This window comes from Monodelphis domestica, chromosome 1 (genome assembly GCF_027887165.1).
Source record: "Monodelphis domestica isolate mMonDom1 chromosome 1, mMonDom1.pri, whole genome shotgun sequence".
Lineage (NCBI taxonomy): Eukaryota > Metazoa > Chordata > Mammalia > Didelphimorphia > Didelphidae > Monodelphis > Monodelphis domestica.
Window position 1 is genome coordinate 625,393,666 of NC_077227.1, and position 22,043 is coordinate 625,415,708.

The 22,043-nt window shown below is 37.4% G+C and overlaps 1 protein-coding gene across 4 annotated transcripts in view; it reads left to right on the forward strand.

Annotated features, from left to right (window-relative positions):
* The window catches only part of PAK5 (p21 (RAC1) activated kinase 5), a 320,486-nt gene that overhangs the window by 71,412 nt on the left and 227,031 nt on the right, over positions 1–22,043 (forward strand). For 2 of the 4 annotated variants that reach the window (XM_007476699.2, XM_056813890.1), the window contains exon 1: positions 10,724–11,446. The exons of the other annotated variants lie outside the window; for them this stretch is intronic. The gene's annotated coding sequence lies outside the window, so the exon portion shown is untranslated. Of the gene's footprint in view, positions 1–10,723; positions 11,447–22,043 lie in introns of those variants that run through there. 4 annotated transcript variants of the gene reach the window in all.

Below are 22,043 nucleotides of genomic sequence, written 5' to 3' on the forward strand. Positions count from 1 at the left end.
CTTGTCCTCTCATTCTCCCTGTTATCATCTCACAAGAGATGAGCCTTTCCTTGACCTTATCAAAGGTTTTAAAATGCCCTTCTATTCTAAATGAGGTCCCATGTTTGTGGGTTCACTACTCAGCACCTCTGGGGTGTATTTCTTTCCAACATTGTTAGAGCACACTTTAGGCGAATATATTAGTATTCATGGCTTCCCATTTACTAGAAAATAAGTGTTTTTGAGAGCCTAACTCTTTATGGGATAGGTGGATGTGGAACTGAAGATGTGTCTTGTTGGATGAATAGGAACACAGAGATTTGGATGAAAGAGGAAGATGATGGAGAGGAAGTTGAAGGTAGCACACCTGGAGATCCAGAAAGGGTTGAAGTTTGTCTGAATGAATGTACTGTGATAGGAACATTCCACCCTAATAATACACAAGATGAACTTCAGGTGCAAATACTTTGCTGGCCAAAATTTTCTTCTTGATCAAGGTTCTTTGGAATGCCAAAAACATTTGATGTACTCCCAAGGTTTTCTTTCCTATTTGAAAGGGATGTTGGTTTCATTTGTTCTGATTATCTTAAAACCACAAGAGCCAGAAACTATAGATGCAGGATTCACTCTCCAATCAAGAAGATAACCTCTTTTGGTATCAGTAAAATTTTCTGGAGCAGTAAACTTTATATTTTGATACTCACTATGCCTACACGTCCTAAAAGTGCAGAATATGACCCACCCTTTCTTGCCCAAGCTATATGACTCATTTTTATTTTTATTTTCTTGTAAATATGGCATATGGGTATCATATAATGTGCTAAGAGACTTCTGGGATCTCATGTAGATAACAGAGAATATGCACTGCTTACCATTTTAGTTATTAGCCCTCAACTTATATGTAGCCCATCTTTTTTTTTTTAATGGTCTTTTTTTTTTTTGGCTTATATCCTTAATGGTGTTTCTGTTTAATTCTTCTTCATCTACTTTCGAATGGATTAGAATACAAAACAAAAGAAAACAAACAAACAAAAAAACCGTAGGTCCTATATCTCTTAAAAATAAATCTTTGGTCTTCCAGTCAAGATGGCGGCTTAGAGAAAGATAAAGTTCAGATCTCCGGAAACCCTTCCCTACCAAACTCAAACTATATGCTCCTAGGGCACCGAAATTCAAAATGAATAACAGCATAGACCCCAGGAATCCACCTCCTGGACCTGAACCAAAAGGTACGCCCCCCCAAAAGCCAGAACCCGAGATCACTCGGACCTAAGGGGTAGGCAGAAGGAAGGTCCCAGGACCCATCCCCCCCAACCCAGAGCTCTGAGTCCGAGGCAGCAGAGGGAACCTCAGAGTCTCAGGGCCGGCTATCCTGAAGGCCACTTCCTGAAAACAACCTGACTCAGTCTTGGGGGCACCCAGACAGCAGGGAAACAGAGAAAGAAGGGGGGAGCCTGTAACCCCCTGGCTGGATCCTTCCATCCTAGTCTCAAGGCAGGTCCCTGCCTCAGGGCATACTCAGTTCAACCCAGCGAAAGCTAATCTTATCAGGAGCCCTCAGAGCTCCAGGAAGCTGCGGCCCCTCCCCCCTCAGAGTGTAGGCTCTTCCGGCCGGCTAAGGCACAGAAACAAAAACCCACAGAAAGGGCCAGGCTCAGAGCGTGGAAGTAAGGCAATGGAGAAGCATCGGGAGGGAACTGAAGAGGGCAGTAACACAGAAACACCAGCAATTCCTGGCCTCCCCTAGAAGACAGAACAGCTGAGGAGAACCGGACAATTTGCCTAGGGCTAAAATCTCTGAACCCCAGACAGAGATAAGAAAAGCTACTCCTCCCCACTCAGATAGAGATGGCAAACTCCACAGAAGCACAAAAGCCACAAAATTCCAAGAAAAACAAGAAGAAGGGGGCTACTTTGGACACATTTTATGGAGCAAAAAATACAAAATACAGAGGAGATAGAAGAGGAAACACAAGCAAATGCTCCGAAACCTTCCAAAGGAAGGTTAAATAGGATATTAGCAAAAAGACTCCAGCAAGTGATCAGAAGGGTCATCCACCATGATCAAGTAGGATTTATACCAGGGATGCAGGGCTGGTTCAATATTAGGAAAACCATCCACATAATTGACCACATCAACAAGCAAACCAACAAGAACCACATGATTATCTCAATAGATGCAGAAAAAGCCTTTGATAAAATACAACACCCATTCCTATTAAAAACACTAGAAAGCATAGGAATAGAAGGGTCATTCCTAAAAATAATAAACAGTATATATCTAAAACCATCAGCTAATATCATCTGCAATGGGGATAAACTAGATGCATTCCCAATAAGATCAGGAGTGAAACAAGGATGCCCATTATCACCTCTACTATTTGACATTGTACTAGAAACACTAGCAGTAGCAATTAGAGAAGAAAAAGAAATTGAAGGCATCAAAATAGGCAAGGAGACCAAATTATCGCTCTTTGCAGATGACATGATGGTCTACTTAAAGAATCCTAGAGATTCAACCAAAAAGCTAATTGAAATAATCAACAACTTTAGCAAAGTTGCAGGATACAAAATAAACCCACATAAATCATCAACTTTTCTATATATCTCCAACACAGCTCAGCAGCAAAAACTAGAAAGAGAAAATCCCATTCAAAATCACCTTAGACAAAATAAAATACCTAGGAATCTATCTCCAGAGACAAACACAGGAACTATATGAACACAACTACAAAACACTCTCCACACAACTAAAACTAGACTTGAGCAATTGGAAAAACATTAACTGCTCATGGATAGGATGAGCCAATATAATAAAAATGACCATCCTACCCAAACTTATTTATCTATTTAGTGCCATACCCATTGAACTCCCAAAAAATTACTTTACTGATTTAGAAAAAAATCATAACAAAGTTCATTTGGAATAAGAAAAGATCAAGGATATCCAGGGAAATAATGAAAAAAAAACCAGAAATGATGAGAGCCTTGCAGTCCCAGACCTTAAACTATATTACAAAACAGCAGTCATCAAAACAATTTGGTCCTGGCTAAGAGACAGAAAGGAGGATCAGTGGAATAGACTGGGGGAAAGCGACCTCAGCAAGATAGTATACGATAAACCCAAAGATCCCAGCTTTTGGGACAAAAATCCACTATTCGATAAAAACTGCTGGGAAAATTGGAAGACAGTATGGGAGAGATAAGGAATAGATCAACACCTCACACCCTACACCAAGATAAATTCAAAATGGGTGAATGACTTAAACATAAAGAAGGAAACCATAAGTAAATTGGGTAAACACAGAATAGTATACATGTCAGACCTTTGGGAGGGGAAAGACTTTAAAACCAAGCAAGACTTAGAAAGAGTCACAAAATGCAAAATAAATAATTTAGAATACATCAAATTAAAAAGCTTTTGTACAAACAAAACCAATGTAACTAAAATCAGAAGGGAAACAACAAATTGGGAAAAAATCTTCATAGAAACCTCTGACAAAGGTCTAATTACTCAAATTTATAAAGAGCTAAATCTATTGTTCAAAAATCCAAGCCATTCTCCAATTGATAAATGGGCAAGGGACATGGATAGGCAGTTTTCAGATAACGAAATCAAAACTATTAATAAGCACATGAAGAAGTGTTCTAAATCTCTTATAATCAGAGAGATGCAAATCAAAACAACTCTGAGGTATCACCTCACACCTAGCAGATTGGGTAACATGATAGCAAAGGAAAGTAATGAATGCTGGAGGGGATGTGGCAAAGTAGGGACATTAATTCATTGCTGGTGGAGTTGTGAACTGATCCAACCATTCTGGAGGGCAATTTGGAACTATGCCCAAAGGGCGACAAAAGAATGTCTACCCTTTGATCCAGCCATAGCACTGCTGGGTCTGTACCCCAAAGCGATAATGAAGAAAAAGACTTGTACAAGAATGTTCATAGCTGCGCTCTTTGTGGTGGCCAAAAACTGGAAAACGAGGGGATGCCCATCAATTGGGGAATGGCTGAGCAAATTGTGGTATATGTTGGTGATGGAATACTATTGTGCAAAAAGGAATAATAAAGTGGAGGAATTCCATGGAGACTGGAACAACCTCCAGGAAGTGATGCAGAGCGAGAGGAGCAGAACCAGGAGAACATTGTACACAGAGACTAATACACTGTGGTACAATCGAATGTAATGGGAGACTGAGGCAGGTAGAAATTAGTTTCTCTCTGCAAGGAGTATTATTTTTTTAGAGGTTTATTAAGGATTAAGGATTAATGAATATACAAGTAAGAAACATGTGCCTAGGCCAGAGGTCTAGACAAAATAACTTTACATCATGGAAGAGATGCCTCTGTTCCACAACGGAAGTCCAAAAGAGAGAGAGAGACCCAAAAACCTTTGCCACCAGCTTAAATCCTTCCTCGATCTAGGCCCACTTCAGAATTTCCGTGAGATTACAAAGCATCTTGGGGAAGTGGAACAAAGGATTGTGGGGATTGTAGTCCTGTATTCGAGTCTATTTTTTACAGTGGTGTAATGCCCCTGAACAATCTGCTGGGATCTAGGAGAAAAAACACTATTCATAAGCAGAGGACAAACTGGGAGTAGAAACACCGAGGAAAAGCAACTGCCCAACTGCAGCTGTTGAGGGGACATGACAGAGAAGAGATTCTAAATGAACACTCTAATGCAAATACTAACAACATGGCAATGGGTTCGAATCAAGAACACATGTGATACCCAGTGGAATCATGCGTCGGCTATGGGGGGTGGGGGAGAGGAAAAGAAAATGATCTTTGTCTTTAATGAATAATGCTTGAAAATGATCAAATAAAATATAAAATTAAAAAAAATAAATCTTTGATCTCTCAGAAATCAAGGATCTGTGTGATAAGAAAGCTACTTCCTGTAATATAATAAAGAGGGAAACATTTTCTCTGGAGAACTGGCCTTACTATTAAGGTCAAGGAATTTGGACTGGTCCTCAAAGTTCTCTCTTCAAATAAAAGTTTAAAAGTAGAACAACATGAAAGAGTGGGGTAAAATTCAGGATAATTATTTTTTGTAAGACTTGCCATTTCCAAAAGGACTTTACAAATATTTAATAATACTCACAGCCCTTGGAATTAGGCCTCTTTGAACATGAGGAAGCTGTGTTGAAAAATGCCCAAAGAACTCAAATCTACCCCAAGGTCTGTTGACAGAATTTGAGATTTGAAATTCATCCTTACTTAGCCTCTTTTCTAATAATAGTCATGCTTTAAAAAAAATTTAAATGATAAAAGAATATTTTTATGGTCCTGAAGATAAGTTTGGGTAAAATCCATTAACACTTTTGGGGTAGGGGATATACCCAACAATATCCTATGTTAAATTTAGAACTTCTTTCCAAGTTCAAGGAGCTCACAAAATGCACCTTTATCATAGCAGTCCTGGAAGAAGCTAGAAAGTGATTGGTTTGCTAATCATAATATTATAAATAATCATAACTGGCATTTATGTAATGATTCCAGGTTTACAAAGTGTTTCAAGGTGACCTGATTCCAAGAGCTGTGTGTATTAATAATTATTTGTAAATTTTATTTCGAAAATGGCAAGACTTAAAAAACATCATTGTCCCAAGTTTTACACCCCGACTCTTTCATATATTCTCATTTGACATGACCGTGAAGGTTAGCACTAAATGAAAATACTTTGTGGCACCAGAGCTCCAAGGATACACACATTTAGAAATAGTTCTGCAAAATTGGCAGATTAAAAAGGTTGAGGGAGTAAATTCTTAATTGTTGTTCATTTTCTTCAGACACTTTGTGACTCCGTTTGGAATTTTCTTGGTAAAGATACTGGACTGGTTTGCCATTTCCTTCTCCAGCTCATTTTACAGATGAGGAAACTGGGGCAAGTAGAGTTAAATGATTGATCCAGAATAACATGGCTAGGAAATATCTGAGGTCAGATTTGAACCCTTGCCTTTCTGACTCCAGGGCCAGTGTTCTATAAGATCTTAATAGCTGACTTCTTTTGAAGTGAGTAAGATTGTGTTTAATGCTAAAGTAAAAACTTGTAATGAATGAGTATACAGGTTAACGTCTCAATATTTGAACTACAGGTTTTCTGAACATGACCTTACTTAAAGAATGAACTTTTTGGTACAAAATCCAAATGATTTCTTTCAGAAACACTGGTCCATTACTGCAACTGCCCAGCCTGTCCAGATATGAATCAGGCCTTATTTTGTGGACAGTTTTTAGTTACATTTAGCTAGGAAATGTTACCCCATATGGATCTCTGGTTTTCTCTCTTTCCATGAATATTACAATAAACACAAGTTAGATTCACTAAACTTTGCAAAGCATAAAAAATTAGCTAAATGATATTTGGTTACTTATATGTGACTTGTATTGAAAAGTAGTAAAGGTAAGTTGGTACTATATGTAAGAAAATTGTGAGTTTAAGGCAAAGGAAAATAACTTTACAAATATTTGTTAATTCATAGAACTCTTTATTCAGCATATAATGAGGAACAATTGAAGATTTTTATGCAAAGGAGTTATGTGACCAAATCAAGGCAGAATGAAGTTTAGTCTGACAGAAAAATGGATGGGCTGGTTCAATGTGAATCCTTTCTTGACCCTGCTTTTCTTCCCATACCTCATTCCCTCATTCCTAAACTACTTCGTATTGAACTATTTTTGTATTTACTTGTATTTATCCCTCTTTTTATTTATTCTTGTTCTCTCCATTAGAATGTAAGGGTTTTTTTGTGATTAGGGATTGTTTTTACTGCATATAGCACATAGTAGGCTCTCAAAAATGCTTGAGGATTGAGTGATTAACAAGGTGGGAGTATGAAAGAAATTCAGTTAGCAATAATACGGGTTTATATTAGGGTGGTAACAGAAGGTACCGCCAATTAGTAAGCATTTATTAAGGAAGGGTTTACTATGTTCTAGGCATTTTGTGCTGAGATTTAAAACAGAGGCAAAAGACAGCTCCTGTCTTGAAGGAGCTAAAATTTGAATGTACGAGACAATAAGCAAACAAATATGTACAAACACAGTATATGTAGAAAAATTAGGAAATAATTAAATGAGAGATGGCACTAGAATGAAGACAAGTTGAGAAAAGTTTCCTATAGAAAGTAAACTTTGAGATGGGACTTGAAGGAAGACAGGGAAGAAAGTTGGAGGCAGAGATGAGGAGGGAGAACATTCCAGGCATGGAGGGTAGCCAGAGAAGATGCCTGGAGCCTAGTGATGGAGTTTCTTATTCATAGTCTAGGAAGGATGCCAATGCCACTGAATGGAAGCTTACAGGGACAAGGTGTAAGATAAAAGATGCCTGGGATGAGGCACTAAGTAATGAAATATAGACTAAAGAAGGATAAGTATCAGAGAGTTCTCTGATGGTAATGATAAGATTTGGTAATTGGTTAAGAGAGATGAGACAGAAGGAAGAGTTCCAAGTGATTCCAAGGTTTCATCATCTCTTCCCTACAGAACATCCTATGATGAGTATGGTGGATAGATGCTGGCAGTTATTGGCAGAACTCTGCAGATGTCTTCTGAAAAGAGAATCTAGAAAAAGGGGTGACAGAGCTATCCCTTAACAGTGGCTTATAAATTTATTTTTTGTTTAAAATTTATTTAATTAATTTGGTATTTAATTATTAATTAATTTAATTTGTTTAAAATTAAAATTTAATTTGTTAACATCAAAATGTCTTTGATCTGAACTTATTAAATTAAGATTCTGTGCATTGGGGAGAATGTGATATGTTCAAATATTTAAACACTGGATGTTTTCAAAGTACAATTGACTTTTTGAGGCTGGAGACACAAAAGGGAAAATGTTAACAGTGTATTCCATGAGGTAGCTACTGTGAATTGCATATTCTAACAATCTCTTTAAGGCACTCTATTTCTGTGGTTATTATATACAAAATGTACAGGATTGAGGGTCCTATAGTAGTAATCTTAGTGCTGTGGAAAAATTCCTTTTGTAGGCATTAGGCAATAAAATTTAGTGTTTTTTTCATGTAATAATCGCCTTTAATGGATGTGAGTATTTTATTTTGCTATTATCAGCTCTTTGAAAGTATTATAACTGGAAATATTAAATTTGCTTTATTGACCTTCCTTAATGGTATGTTTCACATAGGGCAATAGATACATTATTTAAGATCATAAGCTTTATTTGAACTCATTTAACTTTTTGAAATGCTTTGCTGTTGGATAGTAGATAGAGTTCAGTCTGGAGTCAAGAAATGCTGAGATCAAATCCAGCCTCAGACACTTACTAGGCAAGTTACTTACTGGGCAAGTTACTTAAACTCTATTTGCCTCAGTTTCCTAAACTATAAAATGGGGATAATAACAGCAGTTCTCATATAGTGTTATTGATTGAGTTTATATATATATATATATATATATATATATATATATATATATATATACACACACACACACACACACATATATGTAGAGACAGATAGAAGAGAGGGAGAAGGAGACAGAGACAGACAGATAGACAGAGGCAGGGAGAGAGAACAATCTAGCTTAGCACAAGTGCAAGAGATAATAAGGGAATATTTATAGTCTCACTTTTTGTGGTGGCACAGAGTACTTGGCACAGAGTAAGCATTATCTAAAGGCTTATTTTCTCCCTTCTTTCCTCTTTCTACCCTCCCAAGTTCTTTGATGGCTCAGTCTAGTGATGGTGTAGGGTGATTGGATTTCAGCTTCCACATCCTGTCATTTAAAACACTGTTGACAAGGAGGTGAGAACATTGGGAGAATGAGAGGTTATATAATTGGACATTTGGGTGAGTGAATATCTAGTCCTTGGGGCTTCCGGATCTCCATCCCTGTAACCTTGTGCCATTGGAAGATGAAATAAGTACTTGTAGGTACTCTTGTACTAGTCAATCATCCGACATTTATTAAGCACTTTTTATGCACCAGTCATTGAAAGAAAAGCAAAAAGACAGTCTCTGCCCTCTAGTAATGTATAGCCTAATGAAGGAGACAACATGTAATAAAACTATGTGCAAAGAAGATATATACAGGATATATTAGAGATGATCAAAGGGAAGGCACTCAAATTAAGGGGGGAAAGGAAAAGATTCATCTAGAAGGTGGAATATTTATCTAAGACTGGAAGGAAGCTAGGGGAGCTGGGATGGGGAGATAGTTCCAGGCATGGGAGATAGCCAGTGAAAATGTAGAGTGTCTAATATGTAGTATGTATATTTTATATATATATATATATGTATATATGTACAGTGAGAGAGAGAGAGACAGTGAGACAGTATATAAAGATATAAAGTGTCTAGTGCAAGGAGACCAATGTCACTGGATAGTAGAATAAGAGGGGTGTAGTGTGTTTGAGGAAGAAGATTGGTAAGGTAGGAAGGGGGTAGTTTTTTTTTTATTTATTTATTTGAATACTTTTCCATGATTCATGTTCTTTCCCTCCCCTCTTCCCTCCCTCCTCCCTGATCTGACAAGCAATTCCACTGGGTTATATATGTATCATTGTTTCAGACCTATTTCCATATTATTAATACTTGTAATCGAGTGATCATTTAAAGTCAACATCCCCAATCATATCCTCATCGAATCACATGATCATGTTTTTCTTCTGCATTTCTGCTCCCACAGTTCTTTCTCTGTATGTGGCTAGCAGTCTTTCTCGTTGGTCCCTTGGGATTGCCCTGCGTAATTGCATTGCTGCTAGTAGCAAAGTCAGTTACATTGATTATGTTGCAATGTGTCAGTCTCTGGTTCTGCTCCTTTCACTCTGCATCAATTCTTGGAGGTCTTTCCAGTTCCAATGGAATTCATCCAGTTCATCATTCTTTTCAGCACAATGATACTCCATCACCAACAGATACCACAATTTGTTCAGCCATTCCCCAATCGATGGACACCCCCTCATTTTCCAATTTTTTGCCACCACAAAAAGTGAGACTATAAATATTTTTGTACAAGTTTTTTTCCCTTATTATCTCTTTGGGGTACAAACCCAGCAGTGGTATAGCAGTCATTTAAAACCCTTTGGGCATATTTCCGAATTGCCCTCCAGAATGGTTGGATCAACTCTACCAGCAGTGTAATTAGAGTCCCAATTTTGCCACATCCCCTCTAACGTTTATCACTAGAAAGGGGTTAGTTTTGAAAGCTTTTAAAGATAAGAGGAGAATCTTAAATTTGATCTTGGATCAGTTGATTGAAAGGGGAGTGATATGGTTAAACTTGTACTTTAGGGAGAAGTATGATAGCCAAGTCGAGGAGAGAGTCGAATGGAGAGAGAATTGAGTCAGATAGATCAATCAGAGATTTCTTGGTTTATAGCCTCAATTTTTTTAAAGCAGAGAGGGTGGGTTTATGAGCATGAGTGATGCATGTGTGCGTTATGGCAAGACCAAAGGTATGAGATATTTCTGTGTGTTGCTGAGGTGGAGCTTCTTGTAGTAGCTGAGATTTTAGTTGGACTTGAAGGATCCTCGTAGATGGAGAAAGGAAGAAGATCATTTCAGGCATAGAGAAGAGCCAGAGAAAATCCTGGAACCTAGAGATGAAGTCTTTTTGTGTGTGGAGCAGCAAGGAGGCCAGTGTCACTGGCATGGAGTAAGGTGTAAGAAGACTAGAAAAGTATATGGTAGGGGGTGAGGAGGGAGGGCTTTGAACATCAAATAGAGGATTTTGTATTTGATCCTGGGAGTCCTGGAGTTTATTGACTGTGTGTGTGCACTGATGATGGCTTGTGTGTGTTTTATGATTGGTCCTACTTGAGGAAAATCAATTTGAATGGAGAATGGTTTGGATAGGGGAGAGATTTTTAAATAGTCAAGCTTATAAGAAGACTTTGCACTAGTCTACACATGCAGTGATGAGAATCTGCAGCAGGGAGGTGAACATATCTGAGGAGAGAAAGGTGAAATCCACTGGTTTGGGCCACAGAATATGGGGTGGGGGAGATGGTGGAGGCTTCAGAGTGATGCTGAGGTTGTGAGCCTGAGGGATTAGGAGTATGGTGTTGCCTTCAACGTTAACAGGAAAATTAACAAGGAACAGTTTAGGGAGAAAGATATCAAGTTCAATTTGGGACGCAAGTTTTAGGTGCCCGCTGGACATCCAATTGGAAGATATTTCAAAGACAATTGGAGACTTGAGATTGGAAGTCAGCCGGAGAGTTAGGGCAGGAGAAGTACATTTGAAAAACATCATCATAAAGACAGTAATTCCATCTATGGGATCTGATGAGGTCACCAAGTGAGGTAGTATAAAGGGAGAAGAGAGTTTCTAGGATAGAGCCATGTATGAGAAGGAGAGTCTGGAAGTGGCAGTGGGGAGCAAGATGTGTTCCAGGCTCGCTATGACCCCCTGTCTGGGAAGGGATGGGGGAGTGAAGCAGGCCAGAAAGGGGAGCCAAGAAAGCTTTGTCACCAGAAGGAGCCAGATATCAGTGAGTACAAAAAGATAGAAAGAACAGTAAAGAAAAAGGTTTCAGATGAAAATAAGTTGGTTACCTCTTGAGTCTGAATTCCAGAGAGCACAGGGGGAGAGGGGAGGAGTTTTTGCTTCACATATTGAAGGAATTGGGTTCCAGAAAGGAATGAATAAATGGACAATGGGAGACCAAGAGCAGGATTGGAACAATGATGACTAGCGTTTGAGAATGACTTCTGTGGGGAGGGAATGATGGCGTGGAAGTAAGTTAATCATTGAAGAAGAAGTTTCAAGTTGTCTAACAAGTGTAGAAGTTCATCTTGGAGTACTTGGGAACAACAAAAGATTTGAACCTGAAAGTTGTGAAATGAGAATGTTGGAAGTTTGGCCTCAAAGAAGAGAAAGTATCTTTGATGCTCTGAAGACAGACTTTGGTTGCTTCTGCCCCCTTTCTCTATTGGGTATGCACATAGTAGGTATTGAGAAATGCTTGTTGGTTTGGATCTGAGTAACCTAATGTTCCCTTTGCATTATGGGTATGGACTGTCCTAGGATAGAACACATTATATTAATTAGATGGTCTTAAGTGTGTCGAGAGCCAGGGAGGTCCTCTCTCTCAGGTACATCTTCCCAAACCTCAGAATCTCTGGTGATTGCAGGTACCTTTTGGTTTAGGCTGTCTGTTGATACTGGCTCACTGCAGCTTCCAAACTTTGCTTAAATTCTCCAATATATGTGGTCTCTGCAGACATCTCTTAACTTTGTCATTTTTTTCTTTAACACAATCATGAGAGAAAGCTTGATATCTCATAGAAAAAAACAACTGGACATTGAGTCAATCAGGGGAGATTTGAGTTTTAATCCTGCTACTGATAATTACCTACCTAGGTTGCTAAATGTTTCTGAGCCTCAGTTTACTCAGTTTTCAAAATGGCAGCAATAGTACCCTTTCCCCAGGACATTTTCTGGGATAAAATAAAATAATGTTAGTAAGACATTTAATAAACCTTAATGCTGTATATAAATTTCAACTAATGCTTTATTTCTTTTTTGGGTCTAAGACATATGCCACTGTTCTGTTGCATCACCCTTCCCAAGTGCCCGTTTTTAAACAATAAACAACAATGATTTCTTTTATTTCTTTCAAGTAAACTTTTAATGTGCCTGTTCCTAAAAGGAATCTCTAATCCTGAGCAAGTATCTTTGGGGTAGATAGATGGTACAGTGAATAGAGTATCAGGCTTGAAATCAGGAAGACTCATCAGTTCAAATTTGCCTTAGACACTTATTAATTGGGTAAGACATTAAACCTTATTTGAATCAGTTTCTTCATCTATAAAATGAGCTGGAGAAGGAAATGACAAACCACTTCAGTGTCTTTGCCAAGAAATTCCAAATAGGGTCATGAAGAGTCAGACAAAGACTGAAAAGACCCAAGAACAAGAAATACTTTACCTTGAATGCCCGTCTACCTGTGATACCCAGGTAGTCTGTCCGTTCGATCCTGAGAAATCCATAGAAGAAATGGGAGACAGTCTCTTTACTTACAATCTAGAGAAAACATTGATGTGTGGAATGAAAGAGAATGGAAAAACAGCATATGAGAAATGCTGAATTATATGCCTGGGCAAATCAACATGCTTTGCGAATTTAGAGATGAAGAAAGTCGGTGTAGGCTGAAGTAATCAAGGCTTGATCTGTACTTTGAAGGATAAAGATTTATACTTTCCTGTCTATCAGAGAATTGACTACAGACTTACTATCCAATTAATATAGCCTGGTATAGCCCAAGGCATTCCAAACTCATTTTGATTAAGAAGGAACACTAGCTTACACAGATCCAACTCAACAAGCCTTTATTAAGCACCTACCTAGTAGAAAAAGGTGGTACTGAGAAAGTTCCTACTGATGAGGCACTTTTATTTCATAGGAGGACGGGAAAAGAAAATACAATCAGTAAACAGATGAGTGAGTGTATGAGTGCTGTTATAAGGAAGAGGAGAGCAATACAGGTTTCAAGATTCAGGAAAAGATCCTCATAAGAGATGGCACTTGAGTCTCAGCCTTAAAAAAAAGTCAGGGATTATAAAACATAGGAGGTTCAGAAAGAAATTCAATGGTCAAAGGATATGAATAGGCAATTTTCAGATGAAGAAATCAAGTCTATATATAACCCTGTTAAATGCTTGAAATTGCTCTTGATTAGAGAAATGCAAAGTTAAAACAACACTGAGATGCCAAATCACACCTATCAGATTAGTTAATATGACAGAAAAGGAAGATAATAAATTCTGGAGGGGACATGGGGAAAATGGGACACTAATGCCCTGCTGGTAAGAGTTGTGAACTGATCCAGTCATTCTGGAAAACAATTTGGAACTATACCAAAAGGGCTTTAAAATTGTGCATACCCTTTGACCCAGCAGTACTGCTGCTATGTTTTTATCCCAAAGAGATTTTTTAAAAGGGAAAATGTCCTGTTTGTAATATCTATATCTTTATCTATCTATCTATCTATCTATCTATCTATCTATCTATCTATCTATCTATCTATCTATATATGTATGTATCGGTGCTTTTTGTGGTGACAAACAATTGGAAACTGAGGGATGGCCATTGTTGTGGTGTACAATTACAGTGGAATACTACTGTGTTATATGAAATGATAAGAAGGGTGACTTAGGAAAAACCTGGAAAGATCTGCACGAACTAATGCAAAGTAACATGAGCAGAACAAGAACATTATATGCAGTGACAACAATTTTATAGGATGACCATTTATGAATGACTTAGCTATTTATAACATACAGTGATGCAAGAAAATCCTCAAGGACTCATGATGAAAAATGCCATCTGCCTCCAGAGAAAGAAATGATGAGTCTGAATGCACACCAAGACATGCTATATTTCAGTCTATTTCTTAACTTTTCTTTCATTCAGGTTCTCTTTTGTAAAATGACTAATGTGGAAAGATATTATGCACTATCTCATAAAATCTATATCATATTGCTTGCTGTCACAGGAGGCAGGGAGTGGAGGGAGAGTGAGAATTTGTCTCAAACTTAAAAAAAAAAGAATAAAAAATTCCTTTTTTTGCCTGTAGATGAGTAAAAAAACCAAAATATTTAAAAATAAAATAAACAATTTATAAACATCAGAAAAAGAGGGAGTTCATTATAGGCTTTGGGGACAAGCCTGCTCAAAGGTCCTATAAGAGAGCTCCTTTGTTTTACAAATGAGGAACCTCAAGTTCAGGGATGTTAAGTCATCTCTGTATTGGCAGCAGAATTTGAAGTTAGGGCTTCTTGACCTCTAATGCACCACTCTCTCTTTTGCTGCCTCACTGCTGGAGATAGGAGATGGATGTGGAATTTCTGAATCGGGAATGAATCCAGTTTGGCTAGAATGGAGACATTATGATTTGGAATAATGTGGAATAAGCATGGAGTGGCAGGTTGGAGCTAGATTGTCCTCTAGTAATAAAAAATTTGAATGAATGTCCACATCCTTACATGCTGTAAAATCTACATTCACAAATTGCTTACCAAAAAAAAAAAGCCTTTTGTCAAAATGAAAAACAAAGGATCTTTGTGTCCTGCCTTGATCTTGCATCATTTTTTCTCCTTTATCCCCCCTTTGTACTCATTGGCATATGATTACACTTGAACATGACAGATGATCTCATATGCTGTCAGGGAGAATGTGAGGCTCCAAGAAATTAAAAACAAAATAATCACATGTTGATTGTATGCCTGATGACAGTTACAAATGAAATGTGTTAATACATTAGTTAATAGATAAATGGTTTGAGGAAAATTTTCAGGAAAAGGAGCTTGCTAGCTGAACCTTTAACATACAAACAGTTCCAGGCTTCAGTATTGAAAATATAATGTTCCAGGGAGGAGTGGGGGGATGGGGAGATATCTCAAATTGAATTCTTTCCAGGCTTCAGGGAGAAATACAATTCTTACCTTCATGAAAAACAGGCATTTGCTTCTCATCCCTCCCCATCTCCCTTAATATATGCTAATGAAAAGAGAGATGTTGAGGAAGAAGGTAGCTAATGAGAGAACCTCAGATTGCTATGGCAGGTTTCTGGGAGCCTATTTTGTGTTTGCTAATTAGATGGTAGCCTAGGGAGTAGACTGGAGATGTGGAAACAATGGAAACAGTTGGATGTTGGAATGTTTTTCTGTGTGGTTAGTGATAACATCTAAGTATGATTTCTAAAAATTATTAACAGGCTTTGAGTTATACCAATCTGTTGTTGCACAATAGACAATGTGATATTGAGGAAGAAGGGGAATTCAGGGAAATATTGTAGCAAATAATACTAACTCACATTTACATAGAACCCTCATGGTTTGTTTACAAGGTACTTTCCTCACAATAACCCTAGCTGGTGAGTGCTGGAGAAGTAAAAGTATCCCATGGCTTACACAGGGTAATTTATGATACTATGTCTACAGTAACATGGAGCTGATGAGATCTTAGCCTCCATCTGTAATCATTCATTTTGCACCTCCCCAAAGGATTCTATCTCCAACATCCTCTTAAAAACAGCAACAACAAACACAAAAAAACAACTTTAATTGGTTTTTTAATGGGGGAGGGAGGAAAGAGGAGAGACCACTTTTTCTAATCAATTCGATTAGTTTGAGTCAGTTTTGGTTATTAGAAAGTTTTATTCCATTGAACTTGATTGCCTTTTTGCAGCTTTCACACATTACTTCTATTTCTGCAATCTGTGGCCAAACAGAACCAATACAATCCTTCTCCTTGACTGCTCTTCATATACTTTATGAGAACCACCCTATTCTACCCAAGGCTTCTCTAGGCTAATCATTCCCAGTTTAATCAACTGAACTTCAAGTGTCTTATCCTCTTGGTTGAACTTCCCTGGGTGAGCTCCATGCTTGTCACCCAGTGGGTGACAGTGGCCAGCCTTAAACTGAGAGATAGTTATTCCAATCCACAAGCATTTATTAAGCTCTTATTATGTGCCACTCACCCTCCAGGCTGTGCTCTGGACCTCTTGTACCATACTCCAGCTCTTTATCCTGACCATCTTTAGAATTTCCCATTTTAAAAGTGCCCTCTACCTCTGCTGCCTCAGCCTCTGATTGGATGGCTTCTGCTAGAACCTCCATTTAAAAAATACACCCAGGCCAGGTATGCGCTGGACCCTCCAAGGATAGTATAGCATGCAGCTGCTTTAAGCTTCCTTTCATGAGATGTATTCCCTCATTAGAGGGCAAATTCCTTTAAGAGAAAGACTGTCTTCCTATATTTCCATTTCTAATCCTTAGCAGAGTATCTGGCACTGCACTTAGAAAGTACTTCTTAAATGCATTTATAAAAAAATTGTATGTTTCATTCTGCACACTCACACCTATCAGATTGGTTAATGTGCTGAAAAAGGAAAATAATAAATGTTGGAGGGGGTATGACACTAATTCACTCTTGGTGGAATTATGAACCGATCCAACCATTCTGGAGAGCAATTTGGAACTATTCCCAAAGGGCTTTAAAACTCTGCATACCTTTGGTACCAGCAATACCACTAACAGGCTTGTCTCCTGAATAAGTCAAAAAAGGAGGAAAAGACCTATACATACCAAAGTGTTTATAGCACTTCTTCTTGTGGTGGCAAAGAATTGGAAATTGAGAGGACATCCATTAATTGGGAAAGGCTGAGCAAATTGTGGTACATGGTTGTAATGGAATACAATTGTAATAAGAAATGATGAGCAGGATGATTTCAGAAAAACCTGGAATGACCTACATGAACTGGTGCAATGTGAACTGAGCAGAACCAGGAAAACATTGTACACAGTAACAGTAATATAAGATGAACAATTATTAATGACTTAGCTGTTCTCATTAATGCAGTGTTCCAAAACAATTCCCAAGGACTTATCATGGAAAATGCCATTTTCCTCCAGAGAAGGAATTGGTAGAGTCTGAATGCAGACTGAAACACTATATTTCATTTCATTTTTTTGTTCAAGTTTTTTCCCACAGAATGACTAATATGAAAAAAAAAGTTTCACATGATTGTACATGTGAAAAAACCTATATCAGATTATTTACTATCTTATGGAGAGAGAAAGAAGAGTAGAGAAGAAAGGAGAAAATTTAGAACTAAATTTTTTTAAATGTTAAAATAGTTTTTAAATATAACTAGGGAAAACATAAAATATTTTAAAAATTCAAATGTCCATTAGGAGTTGGGCAAATACCTTACATATCAATGGCAATGCCTTGACAGTTTATAAAAATAGAGGATGAATTAACTAAACAACTAAATAAATCCAGGTTATCAGATTATTAATATGTAATTTTAATTTAATTTAATTTAATAATTTTAATACATAATTAATATGTATTTAATAATGCTCTACCCATCAGATGTATTAGATCTGATTAGAATTGTCTAGACTGGTCATTGTACCAGATGCATTCTGTCATCATGACCCTACTCAAAATCTCGACAGTTTAGTAAAAACCTTCCACAATAGTGTGCACATCATTGGCATAGCCTTGAGAAGTTGAGGTCACTGCTACTCTATGATGAGACATTGATGTAGAACTTAAAAGTATAAAGTCTATGCTCATACAGAATAGCAGAAGGGTTTTGTCACCCTGAATCTGAATTGAAATCAGAGTTGTTAATTAGTTTTTATTGATTTGACATTTCTCCCTTTATTAAAAGATGGAAAAAAAATAAAGCCTCATCATCAGGTCCTTCTTAGCTAAAATCATGTTTCATTGTTTCTGTTAAGCAGGATGTAATTTGTTTGCTCAAAGTAGAGTTCCATTTAGACAAATTAGCCTCTTGAACAATATCCATGTTAATTAGGTTTGACTGTACTATATATTCATTATAGAATGAAGCTTGAAGTTTTAATTGTAGAAAATTGATCTAAAGTTCTTTTAAAAAGGGAAAAAAGAAAAATTAAACTAAATAAAAACTTCCAATATCCATTTTTACCCCAATATATAATTAAATGTTAAAATAACTAAGACTTGATGGTAACTATATGAGCATTATATATATATATATATGCATATATATATGTCATAGAAAAGTAACTTAATTTCTGTTTATTTAAGAGTTTATTTAGGAGGTGAGGAGGGAAGAAAACTGCCAACAGGAATGTGGGGATAGACCTGGCCCTTGAAATGGGTGCTTTCATCATTTTAGCTACCAGCTCAGAAAATAATTCTCACCTTTCCTATACCCAGGACAATCCAGAAAAACAATCAGAGTCTAGCATATAAAGCTTAAAGAATTGGAGCATTTGAAGATCTCTCAGTTATGGTGCTTTTGAATAGCATCGAAAGAGCATGATAGTGGGAGGAAATTCCTCCTTCCTCATTTTCACTTAGCAGCTTTTTATATCTGAGGAACAGATACTTAGGAACATATACTCACCCCAACCAAAGGACTGTGATAAAAAACAAAGGATTTTTAAAATGAGTTCCTTACTACAAGTTAAATGAGACTTGAATATGAAGACATGGGAGATAGTAAATAAAAGAAGAGTTTAAACTACCTTCTCTGTTGCAGCTTGAATGAGGTGGAAGTGGTTCATATTTATTGGCTGAAAGAATTGTAGTTCCCCAGGTATTTCCACAGAATATTGTTGGGTAATGCTGAAGATACTCTTTCACCTGTAAACCAGAGCTGAAGCCCAGGGGGAGACTGAAATATAACCTTTCCCCATAGGAGGTACTAATCATGGCACTATCTTTAGTACTATAATGGTGATGACTGAAAAACTTGGCTAAAAGAGTTGCAGAACTTCCCTGAAAGTGAGTGGTTTCCTAATCACAGCATAGCTCAGTGGGTGATGAACAGAATATTAGATGACCCTGAGCATAGCTTGAGAACTGATATAAGCAAAGAATGTCAGAGATACAGTGCTCAATGGTGAGCAGCTCCAAAGGAGAGTGGGGTGCAACAATATTACCAGTATACAGTGGTAGCTCTGGGATATCTGAAGCCTAAAGCAGCCCGATGAGTATGTCTTGCTTATGTATATTCCTGACATATTTGTCCCTTCTGAAGAGTTTCCTGGCTAGATGTGTTCCCCATTTATGCATGCCCCAACCTTGATTCTTGTGAATACCCACATTCCTAGAGAATGTTTGGGTGTGAATAAGCTTCAGATTAACTAGCAGTAATGTTATTTTAATGCTATGCTATTTCACTAAAAGTCTTTGTTTAGTCTTTTGACTAGTAAAAGTGAACACAACAGTCCCACCAGTGATAGGGCTGGGGGCTGGAGAGTAATACACAGATATCTGTAGTATACAGTGGCAAAATATTCACATGAGAAATTCAGATGAAAAGTGGAGTAGCATTTTTAGAGGGTCTGGCTTGAATGATCAAGAAAAGTATTCTCTAGAAAGTGGTAAGCTTTTAAGAATAAACAATATGTTAATAGGCAGAATCAATGGAGGAGTGTAGATGGAATGGGGGAAAATATTCCAAATTGGAGAAATAGCATTAACTTCCCTGTGTAGATCTCTCTCTCTCTCTCTCTCTCTCTCTCTCTCTCTCTCTCTCTCTCTCTCTCTCTCTCTCTCTCTCTCAATCTCTCTCTCTCTCTCTCTCTCTCTCTCTCTCTCTCTCTCTCTCTCTCTCTCTCTCTCCCTCATTTTTCTATATCTCCCTCTCTCTTTCCTCTCTCTCTCTCCTCTCACTCTCTCTTTTCCTTTTCTCCTTTCTTTCCTCTCCCTCCCCTCATTTCTTCCTCTATGTCTCTCTCTCTCATCTCTCCCTCTCTCTTTTCCTTCTCTCTCTCTTTCTCTCTCACTCCCTCCCTCATTTTTCTATATCTCCCTCTCTCTTTCCTCTCTCTCTCCTCTCTCTTCTCCTTTTCTCCTTTCTTTCCTCTCCCTCCCTCCCCTCATTTCTTCCTCTCTGCCTCTCTCTCATCTTATCTCTCCCTCTTTCTTTCCCTTCTCTCTCTCTCTTTCTCTCTCTCTCTCTCTTATTCTTACTCTTTCTTCTTCTTTTCCTTCCCTGTTTCTCTTCCTTTTTTCCCCTTTAAGTCTGGGAAATGATTTCCTTTTTTTCCTGTCATTCTCTGTTCTATTCTCTGCCCCCCCTCCATTTTTATCTTCTGTTTTTATTTTCATTCAATCCTATTTATCTCTATAGCTGTGATATAAAACAGAATTTATCTGTTTTTAGCTGACTCCTTATTAAATACAAATTTATGCTTCATTGTAATTTGAAAGTTGATTTTAAATTAAAAGATTTATATCTGGGTATCTCTAATGCTTTTTTATCTGAGTATTTGTTAGTAATAGTTGAAGTTTCTATGTCATAAGACTAAGGAGACTTGCTTGTAAAGGCCTTATGGTTGAAAAGGTTTATAAGGCATGAACTTTTATTTTGGTTTGTAAGTTCCTTTTTAGGTTTTTGAAGTAATGAGCATTGATTAGAGACTTGAAATGACATGTGTATTGGAAAACTACTACAACAAATACTGGCTTAGAGTACAAGATGAATACTTTTCTGTCCACCTGTTGGAAGTGCAGAAATTAAGAAATCAAAGTCACAGGACTGTCCATAGATACTTTTTTCATTTAGGACTGATCTGTTAGGTCTGGCGAAGGCTTTAATTTACAGAGATTTATTATCTAATTAATAAGAAGGCTACATTCTATCACAGATTCTCTTGTCAGCAGTTTCTTGGAAAGAGACATGACAGGGAAATAAAGGCAAAACAAACATATACCTTTCCCAGTGTCTCTTTTTTTCTTGACTTTTTCACTTCCTCCTGCTCAGATGGTGAGCAAAGCAAAACTTTTAGTAGTGCTTTTAGTTTATCTGCTCTTAATTTGTTAAATATTAATAGTAGTTGGCAGCTACGTGGCTCAGGGGATTGAGGGTCACACTTAAAGATGAGAGGTCAAATCTGTTCTCAGACACTTCTTCGCTGTGTGACCCTAGACAAGCCACTTGCCCTCATATCCCTACCCCTGCTGCCATGGCCTAGCCCGTGTCACCTTCTACACAATATTGATTTTAAGACGGAAGATATGGCTTTAAAAAGTAGTAGTTAGAAAAACTTATTGGGAATACTAAGATATTGGATCGTGTGTCTTTCAAAAAAGGTTCTCTTCTAGCTTTCAAGAAGGGAAACATTAGCCATAGCATGATTCTTCTTTGTTAGTATGAAACTAATCATTCTCAATTTGGGTTAAATGAACAAAAATCAAGTTCCTTCTCATCAAATTCGTTAATTCTGAATATGAAATGATTGGGAGCAAGTCATTTTACACAACCTTTGTACAATGAGTGTTTTTTTATATTTAGGACAACATACTTGAAAAATTAAAAATTGCATTTTGATATCATGTTAGCTGATAAAAAATGTTAAAAGTAACAAGGGAAGTCGATCCAACATTTTAAGACTTTGATTATGATAGCAAACTTGAGACATAATAAATTAGTACCACAAAAGTTAAAGGATGAATGAATGAAAACACAATTATTTAGCATTTATTATTTTTTAAGTAGTGAGAATTCAACATCACAGTAAAATAGCCCCATCTTCCAGAAGCTCACATTCTGATAGAGGAAAATAGTATAT